The sequence below is a fragment of the Panthera uncia genome, chromosome C2 (genome assembly GCF_023721935.1).
Source record: "Panthera uncia isolate 11264 chromosome C2, Puncia_PCG_1.0, whole genome shotgun sequence".
Classification (NCBI taxonomy): domain Eukaryota; kingdom Metazoa; phylum Chordata; class Mammalia; order Carnivora; family Felidae; genus Panthera; species Panthera uncia.
In genome coordinates this window covers 4,601,059-4,621,543 of record NC_064810.1, presented here as the reverse complement: position 1 = coordinate 4,621,543, position 20,485 = coordinate 4,601,059, and the positions used below count along the sequence as shown (strand labels likewise).

The window sequence follows — 20,485 nt, the reverse complement described above, 5'->3', positions numbered from 1 at the left end:
TCAGAATACAAAGCTGCCCGTTTCGGTGAATCTGAGCTACCCAGAAGGGACACCATCACAGGATACTTGCAGGGGATGGTGGCAGCTGGGAGGGTCCGGAGATGCCTAATGGTGTGGCAGGGAGTGATGAGACCACGAGACCCTACTGGCACTTTACAGCACAGACAAGTGGGCCCTCCAAATTCCCCGGGGAAGACAACGGAACACGCTGGACACACAGCCCCTGCAGATGTGTTTCTGAGTATTTGAAGAACCGGCACGGGCTCATGAAGAGGAAGCATTTTAAAAAAGGGGGAGCCTGGGTGACTCAGTCAGTTAAGCATCTGACCCTTGGTTTTGGCTCAGGTCATGATCTCACAGTTTTTCGTTTGAGCCCCACGTCAAGCTTCGCGTTAACGGTGTGGAGCCTGCTTGGAATTCTCTCTCTCCCCCCATCGTTCTCTGCCCCTCCCCAACTCGCGCTCTGTCTCTCTCAAAAGAAACTTTTTTTAAAAAGGCATCTTTTAAAAAAAAGGCAAGATTACTGACCTGTTAGATCAGGAGAATCTGCCAAATCTCAGGGATCGAGATCACAGGGGGATGTTAGCTTGATTTCAGCAAGTCCTTTGACCAACGGGTGACATTCTTGTGACACAGTGGACGTCATAAGCAGAAGACTCTTTGAACAGTTCGATGGTAGCCAGTTGTGCACTGTCTCCAGAGGGCAGGGTTACAGGTTGTTACAGGGACAGGCGGATTCTCTACTGGCATACTAAAGGGCCGTGATCTTGACTTCCCGCGTTCGTATTTCCTCAACAAGTCAGACAAGGACAGTGTGCTCATTGACTGTCCGTGTCACACCTGCTGTCACAGGTGACCCTACATCAATGCAGAATCGAGCTTTAAAACCACTGCTGCTGGGGCAGGGGGTGCTAAGGGGTTCAGTCGGTTGAGCATCCAACTTCGGCTTAGGTCATGATGTCACGGTTTGTGAATTCAAGCCCCACATGGAGCTCTCTGCGGTCAGCACAGAGCCCGCTTCAGATCCTCTGTCTCCCTCTCTTTCTGCCCCTCCCCTGGCCACTCTCCTTCTTACTCTCTCTCTCTCAAAATTAAATACTTTTAAAAAGAAAAAGAGGGCCACCTGGGTGGCTCAGTCAGTTGAGCATCCGACTTCGGCTCAGGTCACTATCTCACAGTTTGTGGGTTCGAGCCCTGCGTCGGGCTCCCTGCTGACAGCTCGGAGCCTGGAGCCGGCTTCGGATTCTGGATCTCCCTCTCTCCGTGCCCCTCCCCCACTCGTGCTCTGCCTCTCTCCCTCTCTCTCTCAAAAATAAACATTAAAAAAAAAAAAGAGAAAAAAAAACACCCCACTGCTCCCATGGGGGCGGAGCTCCAGCGGGGGAAGAGGGAAGGTCTGCTGAGGGATGGTGCTGACAGTCACACGACAGTGTGCACCCACCTGATGCCACTGACCTGCTCACCCAAAGTGGCTAAAAGGCATATTTTTTATTATGTGTATTTTGCCACAATAAATAATGCATGACGAAAACAAAAAAGGTTGTCCCAGGGAAACGAAATAGGCTTATCGTATGTGAAATCTTCTTGGTGGCAGAGCTAAAAGCCAAGGCACAGGGTGTCACCTCTTGCCATGTTGTGACAAATTTGGGTGTTAAGGGTCCTGTCACTCATGATGGGTTTGAAGACAAGAACATGTTTAGAGAAGGGGCTAGGGAGCTTTCTTTTCCTGTTTATGTTGGTTTCAAGTCCAAGTTCAGGGACGGCAACTTGTGCAAAGGGAAGGGTAAGCCATGACTTCGATATAAATAACACATTCAAATAAGAACCCAATAGTACCAAAAACAAAGTATTATCTTTCAATACAAAAGAATATAAATGCCTATTGTTTAAATCAAAAAAAGAACCCAGTGTTTAAAACATTTATGATTGGGGTGCCTGGGTGGCTCGGCGGGTTAAGCGGTTAAGCGTCCGACTTCGGCTCAGGTCATGATCTCACTTCCGTGAGTTCAAGCCCCACATCAGGCTCTGTGCTGACAGCTCAGAGCCTGGAGCCTGCTTCTGATTCTGTCTCCCTCTCTCTCTGCGCCTCCCCCGGTCATGCTCTGCCTCCCTCTCTAAAATTAAATAAACATTAAAAATAAAAATAATTAAAAAGTAAAACATTTATGATTAACCAATTTATAAAAATAATTTTTACAAATAAATTATACTAAGAAAGAATCACATGAATCAAGTCTGCTTGTAAGTTTGACCAGATGTATGGCATATTATGCATGTATTTCATTTTATATTATTTTTTTAAAGCTTATTTTTATTTTGAGAGAGACAGTGAGTGTGAGCAGGGGAGGGGCAGAGAGAGAGGGAGAGAGAGAGAGAATCCCCAGCAGCCTCCCCACTGTCAGCACAGAAACAGAGGCAGGGCTGGACCCCACCAACTGTGATGAGATCATGACCTGAGCCAAAACCAAGAGTAGGACTCTTGACCGACCGCGCCAGCCAGGTCACCCAGTAGATTACATTTTGAATCTGTTTCGTTAACCTCATAAAACAACTTCTCTCCAAATGCTTCTATGAGATTCGGAAATGCTACTTGTTATCTGCTTACAACACCACAGAGCAAAGTCCAGTGTGTACCAGGTCTGCTCCTGTGAAAAACGAGGCCGGGTCATTTGAACAGTTTAATACAAATGTTAATAGAATTGAGAAACCCATGAAATAAATGACCAAAAATGATATGTTTTCCCCCGCGTATCTGAACTGGAAAAATCCTTCCTCAGACTTCAATATTTCAAAATGATGTCCACTTAGCTATTAATGGATGTGACGAAAATGGGGAATCTCATTGAGAAAATCAAATAAAACTCAGGACGTGGAAGAATCGTAGAGGGCAAACACAAATACGGGCGAATGTGGTCTACAGGGTCAGAGACCCGGGTTTCGGCTTTCCCTGCCTCATCTGCCAAATGGCCTCGAAACCCAAGGGGTTGCCGTGAAAAGGAAGGAAGGCGATGTGTGTAACACCGAGGTGCCTGCTGCTTAGTACCTGATCCATGGCACGTGGAAAGGATTGGCTCTTTTCATTGGAAGTCCCTCCCCCTCAAGAGGAGGGGGAAATGCCTTCACCTTCTCATCGGTCTCTTGGAAGAGAGTTAGATTAAAGAACCGTCTTCTGAGATGTAGGCAGACAAGGAAGCTACCGAGTACCTGGGGACTACCACCGGAAGCCACTTCTAAACTTTTCTCCCCTTCTACCCTCAAGTCTTTTGCCCCACTTTCTACTGGTGACCCCATCAGAAGCCAGTGGGCAAGGGCGCTGGGAAGACACACCATGGAGTTCAGCCTGCAAGCACAGCAGAGAAGAGAACACCCAGGACGGGCCAATCTCCAGTCTCCAGCTCAGCGGGCGTGTGGGCTCACTCATTGTCCCCAACGGGACCTGACCAGAGGAGCAAGTCCCAAACCTGAGCGTCTAACATCGTTACATCAACTTCCTCATGGAATTGTCATGAAGCAAGATATTGTAGGAAACGAAACTGATTTGCCAAACAAAATGGCTTTTGCGGCCATCAGCTTTAACTCTGATACGGCCAAAGAGGAAAGTAAGAACAAGCAGAAGGGTTAAGAAAAGGGCATAGTTTTAATATTTGGTAGGAAAAGAACAACACCTTTGGCAATAATAGTAAACGCAGACTGCTATGGTCTGGACGACTGGGTCTCTACAAAAATTCACATGCTGACGTCCTAATGCTCCAGGTGGTGGTTTTAGGGGGTGCCTCTGACAGGGGATCAGGTCACGAGGGTGGCACTCCCATGAATGGGATTCGTGCTGTTACAAATCCCATAGATTTCCCTACCTCTCTCCTCTGTGAGGACACACAAGAGGTCGGCCACCTGAAGATCAACCTCATCCAACCACACAGGGGCCCCCAATCTCAGACTTCCCCAGCCTCCAGCACTGTGAGTGACAAACTTCTGTTTTCTTAAGCCAAGCTGTCTATGCTACTCTGTTATCACAGCCCGAGTGGACAAAGGCTCAGCCTTTAGAAGATCCTTATGAAATAGAAGTCCTGAGTGTCCCCGGCTCATCGTGGATATGCCTCTAGGACATGCATCTTTTCCCATCAGGCACCACCCCTTCCTTTTTGGCTGAAACCTTGGGGCATTGTAACTCCAAATCAAAGGCTCCATGGGGCACATCGGATTACTTTTTACATAAAATTATGGCAGAGGCACTGATGAGTCACGGGCTACGGGTAGGCTGGCCATCTTTGCTGAAAGCACAGCACTTGAGAATTAGTGCGTCCTAGAACTATCAGCCCTGAGGTGTCTGTCCTAATTTCCAGACTCATTTCTCACCACCCCACTTTAACGGACCTTTTGCTTCAATCGAGCAGGTCAGAGCCCCATCCTCAGTCACCCAGCACCTTTCTATGTGGTTCCCTGCCCAGAGCACCACGTGCCTCCCTGTCACACTTTCTCATATCCTTGCCATCTGGGGAGCCCCACCCCACAATACTCCGCTCAGACACTATCACAGTAATTAAGTATTATTAGTGCAATTTCTTCTATGCAGGGACAGCCACAAGCCAAATGTGGCATTGTTACTGACTCCTCCCGCGTGGAATTTAACGTCACTGCCTCACATTGGGTGCCCAGTCAGCGTCTATCCTTAGAAAGAACTCCTTGTGTCTCCTCTCTGACCAGGCTGCCAGCATCTGGAGGATGAAAATCTTCCTGAAATGTTTCCAGGTCTCGTTTGTTGCTGGTTACGGAGCCTCGGTGGAGAGGTGTTTAACCGGCCACCCCCCCACCATCGTGATTACACTGGGGGAGCAGGAGCATGAGAAATGTGGACATCAACAGCCTCACCTCTACCAGCAAAAATAGATGCCATCATTAGGTAATTAAGCTTCACGATGCACATGTCAATTACAGACCCGTTCCAGACCCAAACCACCGCAGACAGCGCTCAGTAGCACATCAGGAAAACTTGTGTGCTCCAGGCGCCTGGGGGCTCAGTCAGCTAAGCATTTGACTCTTCATTTGGGCTCAGGTCAGGGAGGAGCCAAGATGGAGGAACAGCATGGAAGGTTTTTTGTGTGTGTCTCGCGTCCCTGAAATACAGCCAGATCAACACTAAACTGCACACCCAGAAATCTGATTTGAGGATTAACACAACAATCTGCGCAACCTGAACCACAGAACTCAGCAGGTACATGGCGTGGAGAGGTGAACTGGGGGAGAGAGAAGCTGTGGAAGGGAGAGAGAGGATGGGGGGGGGGGATACAGGAAAAGCACATCCCCCCCCCAAAGCAGCTGGAGAGACAGTGGAAAAGTGGAAAATGCCGCAGGGACTGAACTAAAAAGGGAGAAAGGAGAAAGGAGAGGGTTTAAATTCCACAAAGACTCTATAAACAGGGGGAGAACAGCGTCTGCAACTCCGCAGCTCGATACCTGGAGATGCGCTGGTAGGAAGGGCGAATCCCCGGGAGCAGAGTGGGGTTTGGGTGTCTTTGGGCCACATGCAGAGGTGGTTCCCCTGCTGGGAGGACAGCTGGTAGAGGCGGTGTGGCGCCCCCCACCCCCAACAGGCAAAGGTGCCAGCAGACCCCGGAGAACAACCACATCTGCTGGTACTAGAACAAGGTCGTTGGAGGTGAAGCCTGGCACCGGACGCGTGCTGTGATTTTCCATAATCCCTGAAATGCTGCTGCTACACGATCATGTGAACTTTCTCTCGGGCGGGCTGGCGCCCAGCCGCAGTCTCTGGGCATCGGCAGCAGCACGGTCCCATGAACTTTCCTGGGTGTGGCCGGCGCTGGCCATTGCTGGGTGAGACCCTCCGCAGAGGGGCAGAACGGGTCAAAGCCGCCGTCCCTCAGAAGCAAGGGGTCGGCAAACACAGCCGCAGCTGAGATAAAACTCAGGCGAGAGGTGCTGCCTGGGGCTTGGCCACAGACAGTGTAAAAGCGGGGAGCGGGTGGAAGCCAAAGACAAAGGACGGGTGCACGATTGCTGATGGAGGGGAACAGAGTTCTGATACTAGAGACTGGGGAGCTGGGTGACGCCATTTTCACCACTCCTGCGCATGCTCATTCGCACCTGCAAGCGCCACAATAATCCACCCCAGTGAGCTGAGCAGCACCATCTAGTGGAGAGCGGAGCCGTTACACTGAGCCCTGCCCAACTGGGCCAACGACGCTCTTGAAGCACACAAGTCTCTTCGCCTGCTTAGTTTACGGACTATAAAGCGCTTCGTAGTTTGACTTCTAGGGGAAAACAAAGTAATTTCAATCATATTTCAGTCTGTTTGCTGGTCCATCTATTCAGTATTCTTTTTTGCCCCTCTTTTTCGTTTCTTTTTCTTTTTTTTTTTTTTTTTTCAACGTTTTTTATTTATTTTTGGGACAGAGAGAGACAGAGCATGAACGGGGGAGGGGCAGAGAGAGAGGGAGACACAGAATCGGAAACAGGCTCCAGGCTCCGAGCCATCAGCCCAGAGCCTGACGCGGGGCTCGAACTCACAGACCGCGAGATCGTGACCTGGCTGAAGTCGGACGCTTAACCGACTGCGCCACCCAGGCGCCCCTCGTTTCTTTTTCTTGAACACAGAAAGAGAAAAAATTTATTTTTGTTTTCAATTTTTATTAAAAACATTTCTGTAATTTTCTTTTCTACTATACTTTTTACTTTTGTGTACATTTTTTCAAATTCTATTTTACTTCCATCATTTCATTTTATTCCATTTCAGTGTATTCATTTTTTCAAATTTTCAAAAAATTTCCTTTTTTTTTTTTCCTTTCTCCTTTTTTCTCTAATCTATCAAGCACCTTTCAACACCCAGACCAAACCACACCTAGGATCTAGGATCATTTATTTGATTTTGTGTGTGTGTGTTGTTTTTAATTTTTTAATTTAAGTTCTTTTTTAATTTGAATTGTTTTTAACCTCATTAATTCCTTTTCTCCCTTCAAAATGACAAAACAAAGGAATTTAGCCAAAAGAAAGAGCAGGACAAAACGACAGCCAGGGACGTAACCAACACAGATACAAGCAACATGTCTAAACCAAAATTTAGAATCACGATAATAAGAATACTAGCTGGAGTCAAAAATAGATTAGAATCCCTTTCCGTGGAGATAAAAGAAGTAAAAGCTAGTTAGGATGAAATAAAAAATGTTACAACTGCGCTGCAATCTTAAATGGTGCCATGGTGGCAAGGATGGATGAGGCAGAGCAGAGAATCAGCAATACAGAGGACAAACTTATGGAAAATAATGAAGCAGAAAAAGAGGGAGATTAAGGCAAAAGAGCATGACTTAAGAATTAGAGAAATCAGTGACTCATTAAAAAGGGACAACATCAGAATCATAGGGGTCCCAGAAGAGGAAGAGAGAGAAATAGGGGTAGAAGGGTTATCTGAGCAAATCATAGTGGAAAACTTTCTTAACCTGGGGAAATACACAGACATCAAAATCCAGGAAGCACAGAGGACCCCCATTAGATTCAACAAAAACCGACCATCAACAAGGCATATCAGAGTCAAATTCACAAAATACTCGGGCAAGAAGAGAATCATGAAAGCAGCAAGGGAAAAGAAGTCCCTAACCTACAAGGGAAGACAGATCAGGTTTGCAGCAGACCTATCCACAGAAACTTGGCAGGCCAGAAAGGAGTGGTGGGATATATTCAATGTGCTGAGTCAGAAAAATATGCAGCCAAGAATTCTTTATCCAGAAAGGCTGGACTCATTCAAAATAGAAGGAGAGATTAACACCAACAAAGACTAGAGAGGACCAGAGAACACCACCAGAAACTCCAACTCCACAAGCATCATAATGGCAATAAATTCATATCTTTCAGTACTTACTCTAAACGTCAATGGACTCAATGCTCCAATCAAAAGACAGAGGGTAACAGAATGGATAAGAAACCAAGATCCATCTATATGCTCTTTATAAGAGACCCACTGTAGACCTAAAGACACCTTCAGATTGAAAGTAAGGGGATGGAGAACCATCTATCATGCTAATGGTCAACAAAAGAAAGCCGGAGAAGCCATACTTATATCAGACAATCTGGACTTTAAAATAAAGACAGTAACAAGAGATGAAGAAGGGCATTATATCATAATCAAGGGGTCTATCCACCAAGAAGACCTAACAATTGTAAACATTTATGCGCCAAATGTGAAAGCGCCCAAATATATAAATCAATTAATCACAACATAAAAAAACTCATTGATAATAATGCCATAATAGTAGGGGACTTCAACACCCCACTTACAACAATGGACAGATCATCTAATCAAAAAATCAACAAGGAAACAAAGGCTTTGAGTGACACACTGGACCAGATGGACTTAACAGATACATTCAGAACATTTCATCCTAAAGCAGCAGAATATACATTCTTCTCCAGCGCACATGGAACATTCTCCAGAATAGACCACATACTGGGACGCAAATCAGCCCTCAGCAAGTACAAAAAGACTGAGATCACACTGGGCTCAGCTCATGATTTCACAGTTCCTGAGTTCCAGCCCAACATGTTCAGCATGGAGCCTACTTGGGATTATCTCTCTCTCTCCCCCTCTCTCTCCTTCTGACCCTTCCTTGCTCTTGTGCGCTTTCTCTCTCTCTCTCTCTAAATAAATAAATAAACTTTAAAAAATGGAAAACTGGTGTGCTCAAAACGTTCCTAGAAAACACCAAATGTGCATTAAGGTGAAATTATGTTACACATGCAAAAGAAGATAACATTTGAGCCTAAATACATTTAAATAAATAAATTTACACTGAACAAATACACATCTTTAGGTAAATAAATAATGAATATAAATGAATATATATTGCATACATATTGCATACATATTGTATACATAATATATACATACATATATACATACACACATATATACATACATATATGCATACATGCATATATAATATATATTATATTATATATATGCAATATATATATGTATGCATATATATTACGGTATGTATGGTGTATATATATGCAATATATATGTATGCATATATATGCATTTATATATTTATGCATGTAAATTATATATTATATATATAAAATATGTTATATATTATATATATTTTATATATAATTATATGTTATATATATTATATATATTTATATATTATATATATTTATTTATATATTATATATACATATTATATATATAAAATATATAATATGCATTATATATATGCATTTATATATGAATATACATGCAATTATATATGTGCATATTGTATATGCAATTATATATATGCATATATATTATATGCATATATATTATATATATGTATGCATATATATTATGGTATGTATGGTATATGTATGCAATATATATATGCAATATATATGTATGTGCATATATGTATGCAATATATACAATATATGCATACATATATGCACATACATATATATACACATACATACATACATATATACATATATACACATATACATATATACATATATGCATACACACATACATACATATACATGGGCCACAGCTGTGACCGCTAATCTCAGCTCAGGCCCCAGCTGCCCACAGGGCACGGTAGCAGGGGCACAGTGCTCCAGGTTGCACACTGCATAACTGCAGGAGGAACCACAGTATAAAGTCGTGGCAGCCCCTCACAGCCCAGCCGACATTGAAAAACTGCCTTTCTATGCAAGGTAGCCTAAATTTGACCAATGCCCTTGAAAGAGAAAAGAAAACCAACAAAAGCTATTAGCCATGGGTAACGATTCACCCGGCAGTGGCTTTTCAATCATGCCAGTTGTACCCACCGGGGGCTTTGTTGTCCCCTCCCCCGTGTGTTTCTTTTGCCAGCCCCGCTGTGGCTTCCCTCAAAGGACTCACTCTGCCTCAGTTATTGGTGTTTCGGTTATGGCCTGGGGTTCCTTCCCAGGAACTGAGCGTTTGAAAATCCTGTCACCAGAATATATTGCCTTCCCTGACACCTCCCTGATGACACTGCTTCCCCCTTAGCCGCGTCTTCTTTCTCCCCACGGCCCCCTCTCTAATGGGGTCCAGAACACTCCTGGGAGAGGCTGGACAGCTGGGCGCACAACCAGGACCAGGCATACGAGGGCAGCTCAGGAGGAGCCAGAGGGAGGAAGAGAGGGCCGCCTCTGAGGTGCCACCTTCCAGGGGCCCCTCTGCCTGTGAGCGGTCATGGGGCCCCGGAGGCAGCCACGGGCATGCCCCACTCAGCTCGCCCTTGGAGAGAAACCAGCTGCAAGGTGCCTAACTGGGTGGCCGTGCCCAGCCGCAGGCTTCACGCTCCCGGGGTCACCCCCGTTGAATGCAAGAGGCAGGCCATTTCTTCCCAACACGCGGCTGCTCTAAAGCCATCTCTGCACCAGGGTTCCCTGGCCAAGCATCTCGGTGCCAGGCCCCTTCCTACACAGCCGTCCCTCCTCCCGCTCTGCATGCATGGAGCCCCGCTTCTGGGAGCCCCTCCCTGGCTGCTTGTGCTCTCTCTCTCGTTCATCCGCGCAGGCACCCCCTCTCCTCCCCGCACCCACCCCCCGTAAGCCTCTTGCCTGTCTAATTGCTCAGGGCACAGCTTCCTGAGGACCCAGAACCGCACAAGGACCAAGGACAACTGGAAGCTCTGAGGCATCAGCCGGGCCCAGCGGCCAGCAGGTGGGAGCCCCACCTCGCCCGTAACGGAGAGGCCCCTCTTCCTCTGTGTACGCATGAGGCTTCCAGAAGCCGTCCCCTCCCCCAGGCAGTGTTTGAGACCATCTTCCTTTCTGGCTGCCGTCCCTCTCCCGCTCCCATTCTCATAAATGCGCTCTTTGTTTAGAAGCACGAACACCACCATTCAAGTTCCCGTCCGAATTGCGGCGAACGTCCACGCGCGGCTGAAACCCAACACGACGATGGAGTCAGCTGCACCGTCCTCAGCCAGTGCTCAGTGCACCTGCAGCTCGGCCGGCCCCTCCGGAGCCCTGTGCAGGCCCCAGGCTCGTCCTCAGTGGGCCGAGGGGCTCCTCAGACACCACAGGAAATGCCCTTAAAACGCTAATAAGCTCCTTCGTCGGTCTCTGTTACACCGTCTAGGCGAGAAGCACTTGCCAGCTGCGTTATGTGCGAACACTCGCTGGCGACGACTGTCCCACATCAGATGAGAAGCCGCACCGCTGACAAGACACGGCGATGGCGGGAAGGTGGCCTTGGGCGGAGGGGGAGGAGGGGAAGGCAGAAATCGCTGGAGCAAACTGAGGAAGCCCAGCCGAGGCTGCCCGGCCACAGGAGCAGACGCGGGGCACGCGGCGGCCACCTGCACGGGCAGGGTGGCTGCGCGCAGAGAAGCATCGTCCTCAGTCGTGCAAAACGCTTAAGGCAGCTTCACCTTGCAGGAGCCCGAAGCAACCTGAACCCTTTTTGTGCATTTGTTGAATTAACAAGTAGGAATCCAGCGCCCGATCACAGGCCGTGCGCTCTTCTAGACCGTGGGGACAGCGTGACAACAAAATCCCTGCCCTGCGGAAGCTGAATTTGGGCAATATGCCCATCAACAGTGGCCACAGCAGGACTCTCGGCGACGACAGCAAACGGCTGCGTTTCCGTTACAGCAGCGGGCGCGCACGCGGTGCACGTCCTTCCTGTTCCTAGACGTTCCACGAGCTCAGTAACGCTGCGCATGCACGGATGGAGCGTTGGGGGGGGGGGGGGGGCGGCCCATCGGGCCCCTTGGGGGGCAGCACGCGACGATTGCTCCCCGGAGGGCGAGTCATCGAGTTTGGTTTCGCGGTCCTTGCACTGGTGAGAGGCGGTGCTCAGACCCAGACGTAAGAGCGCCACGGAAACAGCGAGCACCTGATGACGGTCCCCATGGAACGAGGGCAGCAGAGGTCAAAGCTGCTGTGGAGGCTAAAGGGGAGGGGCTCGCACCGCGAGGTTTCACAGGGAGGGCCCGGGATGCAGGGGATTCCTGGGGACCTCGTCTGCTTCAGCAGGTGGGTTTCAGACTCTGAATTTGTCCACCACTGGTTTTGAGGGCCAAGCCCCCGGGCCCTGCTGGTCCAGGAGGAGAGACAGCTGCCTGCGAGCGTCCTGGTAGGGTCCGGCCTTGGCTGCATCGTAGGTCTTCAAGGCCAGGAGGCAGGACTTCCCGAGAGCTCTGGCAGCCTGGCGGAAGGCCCCGGAGAAAGGCTGCCCTGCAGAGGCGGGAGGGAGGCCCGAGGGAGGCCTCAGCCTTCACGCGCCCGGTGCCCACATCCACAACCTCGACATCAGTGTCCCCCCGCCAGGCTCCAGTTGAGGCTCGGGCAATGGCAGGCATTGGGGGTAGGATCCAAGGGGGCCGCAAGGGGCCCCGCAAACAGGCACAGCGTGGTACGGGCATAGGGAGGAGGCAGGCACGGCCCCAAGACCCGGTCTAGGCTGGGCCAGGTGTGGATGGCCCTGCTCAGAGTTGGGGGGGGGGGGGTCGTGGCAGGGGTCGGCCAGCACAAGGCTGGTGGCGTAGAGGGGAGGCAGGAATTGGCGAGCAGGGTGCCACCCAGCCCCAGCGCGACCCGGCGTGCCAGCTTCTCGCTGGCGGAGAGGCAGCCCGTGTGGGTGTCGCGCAGTGCGGGCGCTACTTAGCACGTGGGCCTCAGCTCCCCACGGATGTGGGCCTGCAGGCGGGAGGGTGGGCAGTGCGGGAGGCTGCCCTCTGCCGACGGTGGGCGGTAGATGTCATGAGCAGTCTCTTGGGGGTGTTTAGTGAAATTGACTCTTTCTTTTATATTTTTTTTTATTTTTTCAACATTTTTTATTTATTTTTTTTTGGGACAGAGAGAGACAGAGCATGAACGGGGGAGGGGCAGAGAGAGAGGGAGACACAGAATCGGAAACAGGCTCCAGGCTCCGAGCCATCAGCCCAGAGCCTGACACGGGGCTCGAACTCACGGACCGCGAGATCGTGACCTGGCTGAAGTCGGACGCTTAACCGACTGCGCCACCCAGGCGCCCCTGAAATTGACTCTTTCTTGCATTTCATCAAAGATATTCTTAGGTGAAACCGGCTTTCTTTTTTTCTTCCTTTCCTTCCTTCCTTCCTTTCCTCCTTTTTGCTTTTCTTTTCTTTTCTTTTCTTTTCTTTTCTTTCCTCCTTTCTTTCTTTCTTTCTTTCTTCCTTCCTTCTTTCTTTCCTCTTTCTTTCTCTCTCTCTCTCTCTCTCTCTCTTTCCTCTGAGTACACAGTAGTGAAGAGGCCAATGACTACTGTCCAGTTTAACACCATGGCCTTCATTTATGCTAAGTCACCAGCAGTTTTACCTGTTGTGATGGTTAATTTTATGCGTCAACTTGGCTAAGCTATGTTTCCCCGTTGCCTCATCAAACACCAGTCTAGAGATTATTTACATGAGGTTAACATTAAATCGGTGAACATGAAGTAAAGCCCATGACTCTCTATGATGTGGGTGGGCCTCATCCAATCAGTTGAAGGCTTACAAGAAGATACTGAGGTCCCCTGGGGAGGAGGGAATTCTTCCTCCAGGCTGCCTTCAGACTCAAGCTACAGCACTCACTCCTCCCTGGGTCTCCAGCCTGCTGACCTGCCCTACAGATTTTGAACATGTTAGTTCCCACAATCATGTGAGCCAATTCCTTAAAATCTCTCTCTTGTGTGTGTGTATGTGTTATCTGTATGTATCCATCTAATATACATTACATATGTTCGTATTATCCCTCCAAAGAGCATTGTTTCTCTCTCTCTCACTCACTCTCTCTCTCTCTCTCTCTCTGTACACAGACACACACACACACACACACACACACACCCTATTCTGTTTCTCTGGAGACTAATATACCTATTAATATTAATGCTTCTGCATCATCAATGCAAAGGTCAACTCAGTGAAAAAGGCAAAGAAAAAGGCATTAAGAAAATTGTTTTTGGGCGCCTGGGTGGCTCAGTGGGTTAAGCGTCCGACTTCGGCTCAGGTCACGATCTCGTAGTTTGTGAGTTCGAGCCCCGCGTCGGGCTCTGTGCTGACAGCTCGGAGCCTGGAGCCTGCTTCGGATTCCGTGTCTCCTTCTCTCTCTGCCCCTCCCCGCTTGCACTGTCTCTTTCTGTCTCTCAAAAATAAATAAAACATTAAAAAATAAAGATAATAAAAAAAGAAAATTGTTTCGATGACGTGATCCTGGACTGTGAAAGCACTGGGGGTTCCCAGCGGTCCATGGCCCACACCTGGAAAACTGCTGTCCTCGCTTTTCGTCCTGACATCTCTACAATGTCAAATCTTCACTTCATAAATGGACTCCCTATCAAACCTGATCAGCAGGAAGAGCTCAGGGTCTGGGGGAAGAAGACAGGAGGGCCATCCTGGTGCGGCCCCTGAGTGCCTGGATTCTTAGGAGAAGCAGTTCCCAGAGCCTGGAGCTGCTCAACCACAGCCGTCTTCCTGACACCATTTCCCCCGGGGGCCCTTGGTTCAGGCACTTTCTCTGATGGTTCTATCTGTGGACAAATTCCTAACGATTCCTGTTCCTTCTTTTCAGGTGTAACAGCCATGCATATTTTATCCCCATAAATTACGAGAATTGAGCCATCAGCGCATGGGAACAAAACAGGACGTGTTCTTTACCCCCTTTTTTGTCTCCTCGAGACTCAGCAGGTGTGGGATAAAGCATGTGCCGTGCTGGGAGCAGACTGAGCAGGTACCTGCTCCCGCTGGCTGAGATCTCAGGAGAGCCTGGACCACAGCCAGGCCACCTCAGGACAAAGGAGAAAGTGGGGAAATGCCACAGTTGGTGGCAAAACCGTCTCCTCCCCCGAGGGAACTTGAGCATTCGAGTCATTAAATAAAGCAGCCCGTCTGGCAGTTGGCTTTGAGAAGCAATTCACACCGCTGTAAATGGATTAGCGCAACGTAAGGCCTTCCACATTTCGATTTCAATTATTCCGCACGGATTTTTCACGTCCAGGAATTGTTTTGAATGTCTCTAGAAACGCAGAAAGGAAATAACGTTTCTTGATTTGGGGCTCTGAAGCATGTTTCCCATTCTCGTTGTTTTCCGTCTTTGCCTTAACCTCCCTTTAACGCCAGGTTGACCAGCTGCCCGGCTTTGGTGTGAGGAAGGGGCCGCGAGTGTATGTTCATAGGCAAGTGAGGATGGAAATGCCGGGAGGACCCACGGAGGAGGGTCGGTGGCTGTCCTTGCCTGACACTCCCAGCTGGTGAATTCTGAAAAAAAAAAGCCTGGTGCGAGACGAGTGGAAGCCCCTGCCCCTGGACCCGCACCGCAGGTCGACGTGCACAGTGAGGGATAGTGTTGGAGCATGCTTGCACCCAACGTGATTCTTTGTGCAATTAACTGGCACACCGTGACATAGAATCTGCAGGGTAATTCTAGGGGTGATAACGGACTCTAAGTGCAACACCAATAGGGGTGCCATCTTTTTCTCTGTACGTGGTGCCTTGGTACAATTTTGTGCACACGCCATCCTTTAGCTCAGTGTCCAGGTGACCACCATTTGCTGCCTTTTCACACCAAGAGGCTTCGAAAGGCGGCAGAGAGAACAGCCAGAGAAGTCAAGTCCATCCCATGAATTGGAACGGGGTGGGGGGGGGGAGAAAGTCTCTCCCTCTAATGTGGTGTTGGGGAGTGGGAGGCGACTTTCTACTTGCCCCTGGGGAAATCATGACCTCACAAACTTCATTTGTCCGAAGTGTTAGGAGGCGACAAGAGTTGGGCCATGGAGAGGAAAAGGAAGCCAACAAGGAAAAGAGCCCCGTTCAACCACAAGGGCTGGAAGGAGGCGCGGCAGACACTGGCGAAGCTCATCCCCGTGTCAGGCCAGGGAACGCCCTCTGGATCTTACCGAGAGAGGCACGGCAGGGCTGGGGAAGGAGCGGCAGAGGAGGGGCCCGGCCAGAAAGATGCTGGAGCTGGATGCTGGACCTGCCTGCCCGCTGGTTGGTTGTTTACATCGCTGCAAGAAACATGGTCCTTGCATGGGAGGGGTGGGGGAGAACTGCTGATCTCTCTTCACTCAAGCCTTTATTTATTTATTCCCCTTGCGTTCGCCATGCCAGTGCTCACCCCCAAATCTAAAACATCCAGATTTAAGCCAAGATATTGGAAATGTTACTGAATGCCAGGGGTTACACAGAACCTGCAGCCTAAGTCTCGTTGGGCTCCCCAAGGAAGCGCCTGGCTCTGAGCTTCCTTTTAATAATTGAAAATCCCAGATGCTCCCTGTGGAAAGAGATTCATATATGCTGTGTGTCTGGGGGGTGGGCAGCAGGGAGAGGTAAGGCTCGTGAAAAAGCAATCTCTCTCCAATTCAAAGTCTGAGTTCTTGATTTAAACAGAATTTGTTTTTCTAACCAGTTGGGAAGCATCTCTCCGAGTTGGAAGCAGAAACTAGGATGTTTGCCCCACTCCCCACTTGAACTCTGTCCTCTGAATAAAAAAAGTCACTCTTACTCATTTTCTAGCTTCAGACCAAAGGACAAGATGGGAAGAGCCCTCTGAGATGATATTTTCACATTTTTAAAATTCTTTCTCCTTCTTGAATGAACGCCATACTGGACAGCAAGGAGGTGCCCACACTCACCTGTGTGGACAGGTAAGGGAGCCCTCTCTCTTTCCTGCATGTGAGACCCTGAGGAAGCATCTCCGAGATAGGGGGTGGCTCTCATTTGTGGTTCAGGGTCAGACAAGGGCTTATATTTAGGCAGAATGGTGAGATGTGCCTGATTGATTTTGTTGTATGTCACAGGGCCCACCAGCCTTCTAAGAAGAAAATAGGTGCCGGAAAGAAAGAAGCTGAACATTTGAGGGCCAACATGATAGTCCTGAGTGGGATTGTAATTCCCTGTGACTTTATAGCGGGTGTGAGGGAAGAGACAATGAGTGATATTCAGAGACAGAGTAACCCATTTAAAGTCAGAGCAAAGACCCGTAAGATTTTATGATATCTTATCAACATTATAATAGGATGATGATAAAATAATATAATGCAAATACTGATAATAATAGGGTATGTACATGATAAAATAATATATTTTATTCTTGTACGCCAATCACAACTGTTAGCAGGATTCATTTTAAGTGTGTACTTAACCGCTAACAGAGTTGGACTTGCCGTAATCATTCCCATAAACACGTGATGATAAATTACCTGTTCAGGAATAAAAATGTTGCAGTTTAAGGATGCATCTTTGCCATGGAAACTGCCCAAAGTCACTTCCGTTCCCCCTTTGGTATACTGACTCTGTGTATGTGTGTGTGATTTCTGTGTGTGTATGCATGTGTGTGTGTGTGTGTGTGTGTATTTCTCTAAACAGCAATTCTGTCCCAGGAGCATACCCATACTAAAATCTTCGAGTACTTTAAAAAAAAAAGGTGATTCGGGTGCTCCAGAGATATTTTAAATTTTTTTGTGTTATTAAGAAGTACAAATATTCCTGAAAACTGAAAAGAATCTGCAACAAATCTGATGGGGCAGAAGAAGGAATTCATCTAATCAACTATTGTGGTTAAGGCTAAGTTATCAGATTTACACCCTATAAAGATGATCAACTTCTAGAAAATGCATATAATTTTCCAATAATGCAAGCACATTAATATTCAGCTGAAACTCCATGAAATCTAAATTTTACATAATGTTTTATTTGTTTTTTTAATGTTTTATTTATTTTTGAGAGAGAGCTAGAGAGAGACAGAGCATGAGTGGGGGAAGGGCGGAGAGAGAGGGAGACACAGAATCTGAAACAGGCTCCAGGCTCTGCGCTGTCAGCACAGAGCCTGACGCGGGGCTTGAACTCGTGAACTGTGAGATCATGACCTGAGCCGAAGTCGGATGCTTAACCGACTGAGCCACCCACGTGTCCCTAAATTTTCCATTAATGTTTTAAAAGACGAACTCCTCTTTGTCTCTTCCTGGCATCACTAAACTCATAGTTCTCAACCTTGCTTGGATCTGGGGCTCATTTGAGCCTCTGATAAAATCTATGGGCCTTCTCCCCCCAGAAACCCAATTTAGACACAAATTTGGCGAGTTTGTAAACCCCGTGAAGCAGACCCATGGATAATTTAGAGAGTTAAGAACCCTAGACACATTCTTTGAACAAATATTTATCAAACACCTACTAGGTCCCAGCACATTTCCAGGTGCCAAGTAGTCCAAAGTCTGGGATAAAATGGTCCCTGCCTTCAGGGAGAACAAAGACAGTATGTGGATAAGCAAATAAGACACAAGATGGTTTCTGACCATGCGGACCATGCTGATTTTCTGACCATTACAAAAGTCACCCAGCCCAAGGTGACTCATGTCCCAGGAGCATGTTATGATATAATTTTCTAACTTTTATAATTAACAGAGTTTTGGTGGAAGAAAGCAGCATTTAAATACCAGGGCTTCCTCCATGCCAGCAGACTATTATTATTCTGGATTAATAGACTTTTTGAACTGAGCAGGACCCCCCCCCCCACCACCTCTGCTCCTCCCTGGTACTCGCAGGGAACCCAGCCCCCGTAGACTTCTTCAGAATGGAACCAAGAGAAGCAGCTCTACATGGCCACCAACGCCTAGTTGTTAGATGGGTGTCTTTACTTACGACAACCTGACATTTGACTTTTTGTAATTCCAAACGAATTATTCCTAAATTCCTGGACAAGTTGAGTCTAATCCATTCTCCTACAGATTCTCCCATAGATCTTTTATCCAGGTGAAACACTCACAGTTTCTACAGTAATTTCTGAACAAGTCAGTGTTCCTTGCGTACTGGTCTGCTAACTTAAAGCCCAGGAGAAGAACTTTGCAATAAGGAACATTCTGTGACAATCACCACCACTGGCACATGGCATTTTATTTATATTAAGCCTCACATTGCATTTGGTTAATTTAGCACCCACTGGGGCCACGGAGATCTTCATTAACTGAAACCACCTAGGCTTTCCTATTAATCAAAGTCTTCTCTATTTTATGTCTTTATTTTTCTCTGTTTTTCTTTATCTAGCTTCTTTAATTGAATGCTTAATTCATGCTTGTTAGTCTTATTTTCAATAATAGCATTTAGGGCTATAAATGTATACCCAAGTACGGTGTTAGCTGCATCTCATAAGACCTATGCAGCAGAGTTCCATTGTTGTCCCAACTAGTTCCTAATTTCCACTGAGATTTTTCATTAATGAAAAACTTTTTTAAGAAAAGTGTGTGTTGTTATCTGAAAATATTCAATTGTTTCATAAGGAAAACTATCCGAATGTGCATGTGCGTGTGTGTGCGTGTGTGTGTGTGTGTGTGTGTGTGTATTTCTGTGAGCAGTGGTGCAGTCCTTTGAGGCTATACTCATACTAAAACCTTTGAGTGCTTTGAAGAAGGAGATAAGTCAGGTAGTCCAGAGATCATGTGGCTTTTCTTAGGACATTCACAAAAGAGTTAAACATAGATCTTAAGTAAGCTTTTAGTTTATGAGATTGAGTAAAATCATATGTCAGGTTAAATATAGGTCATGAATATTCAAGTATATTGAAGTAGCTTGTGAAATACAGTAAAATCAATAGGTGTGTTACATATAGAAAGGAAGGTTAGTAACCTGTAAGATATATCAAGGTTAGATAGAATAAATCCTTAAAATATGACATAATAAAGTAGATGCTTTATTAGGTCATGATCAGGCCACCTCTGGGCAGGTAACTGTGTTGCCCCCAGATTTGGCCAGCCATCAGTGACACCCATGGTGATCTCTCCGCAGCCCCGATGTTCTGCCTGAGGAGCACAGATGAAAACCACAACTTCTCGACAGTCTGCCTAGTGAGCTGCGGCCAAGTCAAGCCTCCTTGCCCCTGTGTCTCTCCAAGGAAGAGATATCAGGTGCCAGTGACCCAGGGAAGCTTCCATTTGTGGAGCCCCTTCTTCAAAACTCGGCCCCAGTCCTCATAACAGCATCCTTGGGGGGAAGGTTGATGCAGCAGGGAGAGAAACAGGACCCATGAGCACCGTGTACCTAGGATTCAGGAACTTCACCTGCTCTGAAGTATGTTAATTTACCCTTCCTCTCTCCCCTCACTTCCCTCCGTGTGACTTAGGTTGAGTTTAATAAACTGTGTGATTCAAGCATCTGAATACGGCCCGTGTTCCTTTCTGTTGCATCATCCCTGGGAGGGCCCCCCTAACAGTGTACTTAGGATCAACGGTTGCATCAGGGCAATTTTCTTTTTTTTTCTTTTTTTTTTTTAACGTTTATTTATTTTTGAGACAGAGAGAGACAGAGCATGAACGGGGGAGGGGCAGAAGAGAGGGAGACACAGAATTGGAAACAGGCTCCAGGCTCTGAGCCATCAGCCCAGAGCCTGACTCGGGGCTCGAACTCACGGACCGCGAGATCGTGACCTGAGCCGAAGTCGGACGCTTAACCGACTGAGCCACCCAGGCGCCCCAGCATCAGGGCAATTTTCTACAAAGTAAGGTTTTGGGGGAGTTTTAATTTCCACTTTG

At 47.5% G+C, this 20,485-nt stretch overlaps 1 long non-coding RNA gene across 2 annotated transcripts; it reads left to right on the top strand.

The window, feature by feature from the left end:
* Positions 1-11,721: 11,721 nt before the first annotated feature.
* Positions 11,722-20,113, top strand: LOC125920718 (uncharacterized). Of its 2 annotated transcripts, none has more exons than XR_007457168.1 (3): positions 11,722-11,832; positions 16,479-16,609; positions 19,743-20,113. It is a non-coding gene; the product is annotated as an uncharacterized LOC125920718 (long non-coding RNA). The 2 variants fall into 2 exon arrangements; XR_007457169.1 differs by having other exon boundaries at positions 11,722-12,000.
* Positions 20,114-20,485: the final 372 nt, after the last annotated feature.